This window comes from Seriola dumerili, unplaced genomic scaffold (genome assembly GCF_002260705.1).
Source record: "Seriola dumerili isolate Sdu_G_001 unplaced genomic scaffold, Sdu_1.0 BDQW01001845.1, whole genome shotgun sequence".
Taxonomy (NCBI): domain Eukaryota; kingdom Metazoa; phylum Chordata; class Actinopteri; order Carangiformes; family Carangidae; genus Seriola; species Seriola dumerili.
In genome coordinates, this window is record NW_019176100.1 from 971,773 (window position 1) to 981,563 (window position 9,791).

The following is a 9,791-nucleotide window of genomic DNA, read 5'->3' on the forward strand; positions in this document are numbered from 1 at the left end:
TTATATACAGTATGTTCTTTATCAATGAGGTTTCAAGAGAAAATAATCAGCTTTAGAGGCCATGAAATTAAGGCATTACTGCTTCTGTAGTTAACTCTCTGCTATTGTAGGGTGTTACAGGTTTCTGCTGATTATAGTTTATGGAAATTTTGGTAAAACACATGTAAAATACTGTTACGAGTACTGGGATTTTGTTTCTGGCCATGCGATTTAAGATGGCTACGATTTAAAGTAATGATTTATGTACAAAAACAAATGCTTAACAATATAGCCTCAGATGAATACCTCCACTTTCTCACATTTCCTGGTGGAGGAACAGCACTCGATCCCTCTCGAGTCCGCGCATCGACAAAGCTGGTGGAGAGAAAACATTTTTCGTTATGAAATATGCATGGTGTGTTCAGCACAAAATATGTCACAGCTATCCTACTCTGAACTGCTTTCCATGATCTGTCTTTTATGAAAAATGCATGTGTTGTTGTGCCTGGGAACTTTTGTGAAGCCAAGCTTCAGTTCGATTAGGGAGAAATCAAAGCTCGGATCCTGGGCGACGAATAATTCATCTTCATTGAGATGCGTTTTGGTTTCCCAAAAAACTTACATGACATTGAATAAAGCGGAGTAGTGGAGGAATCCTCTCTTAGCGTGAGCGGCCTCCCACATCCACATCCAGAGCACGAGGACACACAAAACAGAGCCACAAGCCGCATAAATCTCCCTCTGTGTAGATGTCTGTGGCACTGATCCTGAAAATACACTAATAAATCAATAATTACAGCACATATCTGAGGGATAAAAAGTTTTTAAAAGCTCTTCATAAAGTAAAAACACACGCTTTATGTTATGATTGATAGATATAGGTTTAGACAGAGACGCATCTGAATCCTGCGTTTGTCCGTCTCTCCTTGAGATGTGTAGATTTATAACAGTGTTAGCCGCTCTGAAGGCCTCGTCCTCTACCCCTCAGACTACTATTAATCACCTACACCTGGATTAGAAGTGCCTGAATCTCTTTAATTAATAACCATAAACCTCTGTGAATTTTAAGCAGCCCAGTCTTTTGGACACTGATGCACAACCACACCTTTAAGAAGACCCCTGAGCCAGTCAGTTGCTACTAATAAACGATCAAATACTGATGCTTACCCTCTTCAGAGGCTCTTACACACTCACGGTAGTGGCTGCATTTACAGTTTTAAACCTGTGAGTGGTGCTGCCAGCCACTGAACATGCATGAACTCGGTGTGTTTGTGTGTTTATACGGCTTCTCCTTCAGTGATCTCAGGACAGTGTCTGAAAAAAAACAACAAAAAAAAAAATGCTGTGACAATTAAGAGAAATGACCCTCAACAGCTTCCCACAAAGCCTCAGTCCTTTTCATTAACTTCTGCAGTTGCTGTTTTGTAATCCTGAGCATTGTCTCTGTTAGAGCTCCATGCAAATTGCTTCTAGCTGTGTTGTTACAATTGAGGAGCTATGACTGACTGCTCTGTGAGAAGGGTGTTGGGGCGCCTCGGTTGCTTGCCCAGTAGAGCGCGTATCACACAGGCTTAGTCCTAATCGCAGCGATGGGTTCGAGTCCGACCCGTTGGCCCTTTGCTTTGTCATCCCCTCTCTCTCTTTCCCTCACTTTCCTCGCTCTCTCTCTCACTGTGAGTTAACCGGACATTATTTAGAATATATATGTTAATGCAGAGTGAAGTTTTGTTGCTCAGTGATTCCAGTGCAGTTACAGAGAGTTTTTATAGCTGGAGTTGTGTTGTTCCAGCTCTGAGTTGTTTTGCGTCTGGCCTGTAAATATATGCATTGTGGTGGCTCCCTGTCTGCTGCTCGCACATTCATTTGGTTGGCTGGCAGCTTTGGCAGCAATCACGGGAATGACCTGGCCTAATGTAGCGAGGAGATCAGTAGACCACGGTGAAAACCATCCTGCACACTCCCTCCCTCTCACACATGCGCACAGAGGCAGAAACATCTGCTACAGACTAAACAAAGGACCAGAGAGCCGAGTGTCAAAACTGGATCATCGGCGCACTGAGCCAATACCCGTGTGTTTGCTCACAGCTGAGCAGCCACTGTATCTCTATATGCTAGCTGTACGACAGCCCTGTTGTTCTGTCTGTCTCAGTTTGGTATATCGTATATATCTGGCCTGTTCATACATACTCCCCCCTCAGAAGCAGCTTTGATTTGATGGTAGTTGACGAATGCTGTGAAAAGAGCCCGGGGCAGCGTTCTTGTAAGCATTAAAATGCGTGTTTCATCATGACAGCACTCTCCCAGATGAATATTGCAGGCAGAAGGTGGGAAGGCAGCAGTATCTGGCGTTAGGAACAGTAGGCATGGCATGAGGAGAGAGGGAAAGGGACGGTTCGAATGGTGATCTGTGTAGTGGCACAAATTGTTTTCCAACACCATTGCTGGGTAGTTGACTGCAGTAACTACATAAGTAAATGTACACAAGCACACTTGTTTACTGTATGCTGGAGACACTTAGTTTCATTGCACACTGAGCAATGACAATAAAGGCATTGAATTGAATTGAAGTGAACTAAACTGAACTGAATTGAATTGAATTGAATTGAATTGAAGTGAATTGAATTGAATTGAATTGAATTGAAGTGAATTGAATTGAATTGAATTGAATTGAAGTGAATTGAATTGAATTGAATTGAATTGAAGTGAATTGAATTGAATTGAATTGAATTGAAGTGAATTGAATTGAATTGAATTGAATTGAATTGAATGAGTGTCTGTATTTTTTATTTGATCATGTTTTCAGTTTTTCTGTGTTGTCTGTATTTGACTGTTCTTTTTGTAGCATGTGATGTAATGCAGCATGACAGTGGAACACAGTTAATGGTCTGTTAATGTAAGAGTGTTAAGGTGTGGCTGTTGTAGACCACGAAGGCCAAACCGAAATGAGACCAGCTGAGCCTGCCCTTTCCGTTGCGTCACGAAGCGCGGCTTCTGTCGCTGTTGTTTGCCTTCATTACCGGCACGCAATGAATATTGGGATAGGTTGGGCCATGAGGGATCAACCCGTCGGATCTTTTAGTTGCCCAGGAAAAGAAGGCTGCATTTGAAGGAGCCTGCAAAATGACACAGCCTAGTCGCGCTGCTGTGACGCAATCAGTCTTCAAATTAAGACACAGATTTACACTCATTCTGAAAACTAGAACATTACATTATACTTCTTGTTCATTACATCAAATACCATTTTAGTACAAGTGTAACTGCAGTGTTTTACAGAGTGCTGCATAATGGGTTTGATTGTAATTTTAAAGTTGCTAAGCTAGCAAGCTAATGTCTGACCATCACATTTGAGAACAGCTGGATGAAACTGGTGATACTAGAGGTCGGTAGCAGTTTTGTATTTGTTTGTGTTTTGTGTATTTGCAGCGGTAATGTAATGTTACACAGAAAATAAAATAAAACTAGGAATGAAGGTGGGAAAAAATGTAATATTAGCAAACTAAAATGTCTGTGTGAGGCATTGTTATTTCACCTTACAGTGCGACCTTTTGGGAAGCTTTACAATATTGAATTAGGGGGATCAAGAGTTCTTTACACAATTCATATCCACTGACATTTTGTGGGCTCACGGGTTGCACATTGTGCCCCTGTGGAGAAAGCAATCGATGGCCTCAGCATTTCTCTGTGGACCGACACTATTCTGCAGCACGGGGAGTGTGTTTGCCGCACGTCCAGCTCCTGTGCAGCCCATGGGAGAGCTGTGCACACAACCCTGTAGATTCACACGAGGTGAAAAGGTGGTCAAGACGCTGCGTACACTTCTATTCCGCTCACGTTTGGACCAAGGAGGCAGACGGACGAAGAGGGGAGGTGGGCACCTCCTTCACAGCTGAACCCCCAAATGTCATGGAGGGGGCAGCGCGTTATTGCCATGGAAACTCAGCCTTGGTAATATTTGATTTTGATCAGAAGCAATGCCCTGATGAGATCCCTCCCGCCTGCTCGCTGCTCTCCAGGTGACTGGATTTTCTGAAGTTGGGAAGGAACCTGGAACAGATTGTAGTCACTGAGCTCTCGCGGCCGCTGGGATTAGTTTTAACCCTGGTGATAATTGGACTGGGGAGAAGAGGACTCTATCTTCATGATTTCTACTTTCCCTTTCCATATGAATCTCTTCTCAGTCTTCAGCCCAAGCATCTCTGCACGCTGAAATACCAGCTCACAGCACGAGGAATCTGCTCCCACCTCATAGAAATGCTCACATGTGCTGCTAAATTACATCATTTCCAATAGACCGAAATACACAAAACAACACACCTGAATCATGAACAACATCAAGATTACAGTATCTAATACTGCACAGGCCCTACTGCCTGCAATATGAACCCCTCTGTCTAGACACCCATTACCCGCCTGCACCTAAAACAGTGGAATCAATACCATCGCAGGGAGTTATAATGGCCCAATTACTGTTTGTAGGTTTGTCAATGCCACGTCTCTGAGGACGCCTGCAAAAGGCCACACAAACATACTGTGTGCAGGAGTAATGCCATACATTTGTAATAGTGTGAGCATGTGTGTGTGTGTGTGTGTGTGTGTGTGTGTGTATGTGTTTCCTATAGGCTGCACTGCCGTGACATTTAAGACAAAAAAGGTAACTGAGCTACTGTGTATTCAGTCTTGTGTTTGTATTGTGGCACTGTGCTACAAACAACAACAGGAACAGCTCGTTCACACAGTTCACTTCACTGTAATATAATAAAATATATGGAATAAACAGAAAGTCTAGAGTTAACATTTTGTGATCAATAACATCTGTTGTTATCATAGTTACTTAATTTGCTTTATCATTCAATTAATGTATTTAAACCTGCACTAATTCATGAAACAAAAAAAAAGATTTGCACACAGCTTGTTTTAATTCATTACTTTTGTTTTTACTATTTTATTTTATATTTCTAAACATTACTCTTTAATTTTCTTGTATTTATTTTCTTTTAATGTATTTTTCTTTTCTTTTTGTTTCATTATTTCCAGTGTATATTGCTTTGTGATAGTTTTATATATATATATAGTTTTAGTCTTTATATATATTTAAGCTTTACATTTGTCTGTCTGTATATTTTAGTTGCTGATTATAGTTGTTGTTATTAGTTCTAAGTTTACTTTTCAACTGTAAAATATCCTGTTTGGTGCATTTGTTGCTGCTGTTAACCAGATTTTAATGGATTCATTGATGAGTGGTTATATTTGTTTATGTTACTGTAAAAACAAAAATAGAAAAAGAGCAAATATTGGCCAATATATTTATTGATTTTTAAAAAATGTAAAACTCTGGATCTCTGTCAAAATTCCAGCATTAGTCAGGCTGTAGTGTGACATATAAAACTCACTTGACTTCAATTGACTTGTCTTATTGATTTGTAAGACAAACACACACACACACACACACACACACACACACACACACACACACCTCTCTAAGTAAGAGCACATGCTGTTGAGGAATACAGCCACAGTCAGAGTCGCTGTTTTCATACCTTCTTATTATGGTTCTGTAGCGCAGCAGCATCTCTGGAGGTCAGTGCGAATGTCATTGCTGTAATAATGTATGAATGAGAGTCATTTGATTTTATACAGTGTCATTAATTAACAGTGTGTGTGTGTGTGTGTCTCAGTGTTTGCTTTCTTTGTATTAGCACTTTTCCTGCCCCTCATCCGTCATCAGAGCGTCCACCTCCAGCTCCACCTGCCTGTGAAGAATGGCTTCCTATCAGCTACATAAATCAACAAGCCACAGAACAGGTACCCACCTCCACACAAAGGGTGTCGGTTTGGTTTCAGACGTGGGACGTCCCTTTTAAATTTGTGAATCAATTTTCCTGCATTTATATATTTGTATCGAGCTGGCAAATAACATATAATGGAAATGGTTATATGGATTTTCAAATTAATAGTAGTAGCACTGAATGTCCTTTAAGTTTTCATTAACAGAGATCTGATGATACTTAATGATGGATAAATACTATCCCGCCTCATCTTTGAGTGATTTTTAGTAGCATTTTTAGAAAAATACTGGCTGTAAATAATAACATATTGTTTTTAGACTGGAAAAACATATAGGTGGACTTTTACAGCCCTGAGTTTTGCCTTCAGGTACAACCTCCACCAATCACAGAAAGACTAATTACTGTCTGAAGAGTCTGCTCAGAGAGATTTTAGTGAGTAACTCAAATTGAAACCTAAAACGTAGGTGGGAGTTTGAGGTACTTTACCTGAGTATTTGCGTTATAAGCTACGTTCTACATCACTGCAATTCAGAGGAAATATTGCTGCAATACGTTTAATTTGCAGCTGTAGTTGCTTTTCAGATTAACATTTTACTTTAAAAACCTACATATAAGACATACAACAACATATAAGATTATAAAACACAACACATATTTAAAGATTAAACCAGGGATTTAAATAACAAAAACAAACTATGTCTGCTTGTGGACTGTTGCCACATTTCAGACGTCCATGACAGAAAGAGACAGAAGTAACAGGCGTTTGTCGTAATTATCTTTCACACTCAGGTATCTCACCTGTACTTGAGTGAAAGGAAGGTTAGGCCGATGTAAAAGGTCCAACCTAAGTCACCCTGCCACCCTGCTGACCTCTCTCTGGTGGTCTGCGTCACACTGAGGGAAGGGAATTGAACAGGCAGGCTGTAAGAGGCTCCTTTTTGGGGCCATTAGTCAAAGGTGGGGACACTATCAAGGCTTTGATTACAGTGGTGTGGAGTATCCCCTCAGGGTCCTCTCCTCTTCATTCATATTCTGCTCTTTAAACATCCCATTTATCAATTACCACCATCACCGCTGCTGCTGCTGCTGCTGCTGCTGCAGCCACATGGTCACTATTGTTCATGTGCATTTAGGCTCACTAACACACACACACACACACACACACACACACACACACTAGGTACACTGGTTAATGCAGAGCGTGCATTAACATCCCCAAACATGTATTGTCCATTATCATACACAATGCACACACAGGAACGGTAGATTTAATGATTTGCTGGATGTAGTTGCTTGGTGTCCTTACACAAAGATGGCAGTGAAGCAGGATTTGCTCTGTTTGTGGTTAATGTTACATTATTATACTTCAGTCTGGACAATGTGAACATGTTTTAACCCTTTTTAGCTGAGCTAGCAGCACAGCTCTAGGGACTGTTGGACTTCTAGTTGGACTGTAATATCTCAACAGGATTTGGTGATTTCCCTTTTTCTGATGCACATATTTTTTTACATTTGATTCCTAAATGTAATTTTTTTATTACTGACATAATTACAAAATATATCTGTCAAGTTCTAACAAAACATTTGAAAGACGTTCACACATATTTTATTTATTTTCCCACAGTGTCTCCCACCCTGAAAGTTTGTTTTCAGGTCTGTTCTGAGACTTGTGGCAATGATTAGGGGAAGGCAATGAGTGTTAACTGTAGAAATATTCAACCAAAAACACAATTTTTCATTAACCTTAAAGAGCTGATGTTGCCTGAACCTGACCACACATTGGACCCAGGAAACGTTTTCATTTAAACCCAAATGATCTCCATCCAGACAACTGTTTTAACTCCGTATCAGAAACAATCTCTGTCCATACTAACGCACCTGAAAACGCATGTACATGACCATTCATGTGCACTGGTCACGCTCAAGCCGGTGTAAACAAGAAGCAGATTGTCTGCTCAGCAATCGATTAGCTGCACAAATTACTACAAACGAGGAGCAGCAAAGACAGTTGTAGCGTTAAAATGCTGAATTGAACTGAACAACAGCCGCTAGCAAAGACAACAGGGTCAGTGATGCTTGTGATTCATTATCCATGTTGCTTTCACCACCGGTAGTCAAGGCTGATAAGACCCAATCAGGGAGCGACCGTGGGTGTCTACGTCATCGTTTCCAAAGGTCACCATCTTTGTTGCCCGTCCAGATCACAACACAACACAACCCCGGGGTTTTCAAACTAAAACGAGTCCAGCAGCGTTTTCTGAAAGTCTCTGTTTCAGGCGCTCGGAAACTCCGGAGCAGAGTGGACAGGTTTTTTCCTGGTAACCTATTTTAGTAGTAGGAAAGCTAAAACCAGCACACCATTTCATTTCCATGTGATATACAACTGTACAGCAATTTCACAGCGTTGTAAAGGTCTAAAAAAAACCACTTCCACACGGGCACAAGTGTCGTCGTCTTCCTCTCTCCGTTTCCTAAACATCTCACTCTTTTCTAACGTGTGGCTGCAGCAGATAGCAGCAGCTGGCTAATGCTTTTCACCTGTATGTGTCTGTTTAATTCGTGGCAGTGAGGATACGCATGACGCCCAGCGTTCATTTTAGTCACCAGCCTCCCGAAACAGCGTAACTCACACCTGCGACATAAATGAGTGGATGTAAACAGAGCGGAGAGCAGAAAGCAGCACAGTGTGAACCTGCCCCCTCTGAGGCAGGCAGCTTCACAGCCCATTTGTCAGTTTACAGATCACTAGCTCCTCTAAAAGACACTGAGGGCTGCAATCCAAAAACATAGCACAGCAAGACGCTGGCGTGTGTCAGGGGGGGTGGAGACCACATCTCATCTTTATTTGATTTTTTTTTTTTTTTCATCTTATATCTAATATCTATCTTATTCTGAGCTGACCTGTTTTCTCGTCCAGCACATTTCCCAGATCCCTGTGTTAACCCACATAATAAAACAAACTGAACTGACCTACAATGGCTAGAGAACGATGTGAAAGTTTAAGCTATAGCCTATGAAACAAATAATTGTATTAAGTACAATCATTAATGGTGAACTTGAATAAAAAACATCATTGGAAAGTGTTGTTCCATTTTATGCTATGCTATATTATACTGCATTTCAGAGGGGAATATTGTACTTTTCACTCCATTATGTTTATTTTAAAGTTTTAATAAAACATAATCAATAACTAAATGATGACGTGTTATTATAGATTAAACTGTTTAATATAAAGTAGTTAAAATTAGACACACCTTTATCGTCTGCACCATTAAAGTGATGTATACATTAATGCAATAATTATAATCCTGCAGCTGCAGATTCAGCTGATAGTTCCCGCTACGAGAAACTCCTTTCACACCTGACAACTGCCTGTCTGTACCTTCACCTCCCCCACCTGCACTTATTCAGGAGAGTCTCTTTTTTTTTTTCGAGCTCCATATCCACCCTGTTGGTTATGGCCTCCCGTCAGCCTTTCATCCGTTCTCTCCTTCATCTTTTTTCCCCCGGTGCCTCATTTGCCCTCTGCTCTGTTTGTTTGCTCTCTGAGACATTCAGGTGGGCTGGACCTCAGCGAGTCTCAGCCTGCTCTCTGGAGGTCTGCCTGTGGAGCAGAGATAAGTTTAAGGTCAGAACTAATTTAGAGTAATAACACAGAGGCTACCTTTACCTTCAAATAGAGTGAGTGACTGAGGATGTCTGTGTGGTCAAACCTATGGCAGATGTGTGCATATATATATATATATATTAATACTATGGGGCCACAGTTCAGCCACAGCTCGTTCAGCCCTCTTTTGTTTGGTTCCTGCCTTTATGGGGCCCCTATAGGATGCGGAAAACAGGAAAACAAATAAATTAGATAAATAAAGTACATAGAGACGGATACATACTTTTTTACAGGGACAATGCACATTAAAGTTAGAATCATTTATAAGACTTTCATGACATCATGCCCTTTTAAGGTCTGCATGTTTTCCACAATAACCAGTAAGTGTATTTACATTCAATAAACAATAAAAAATAATA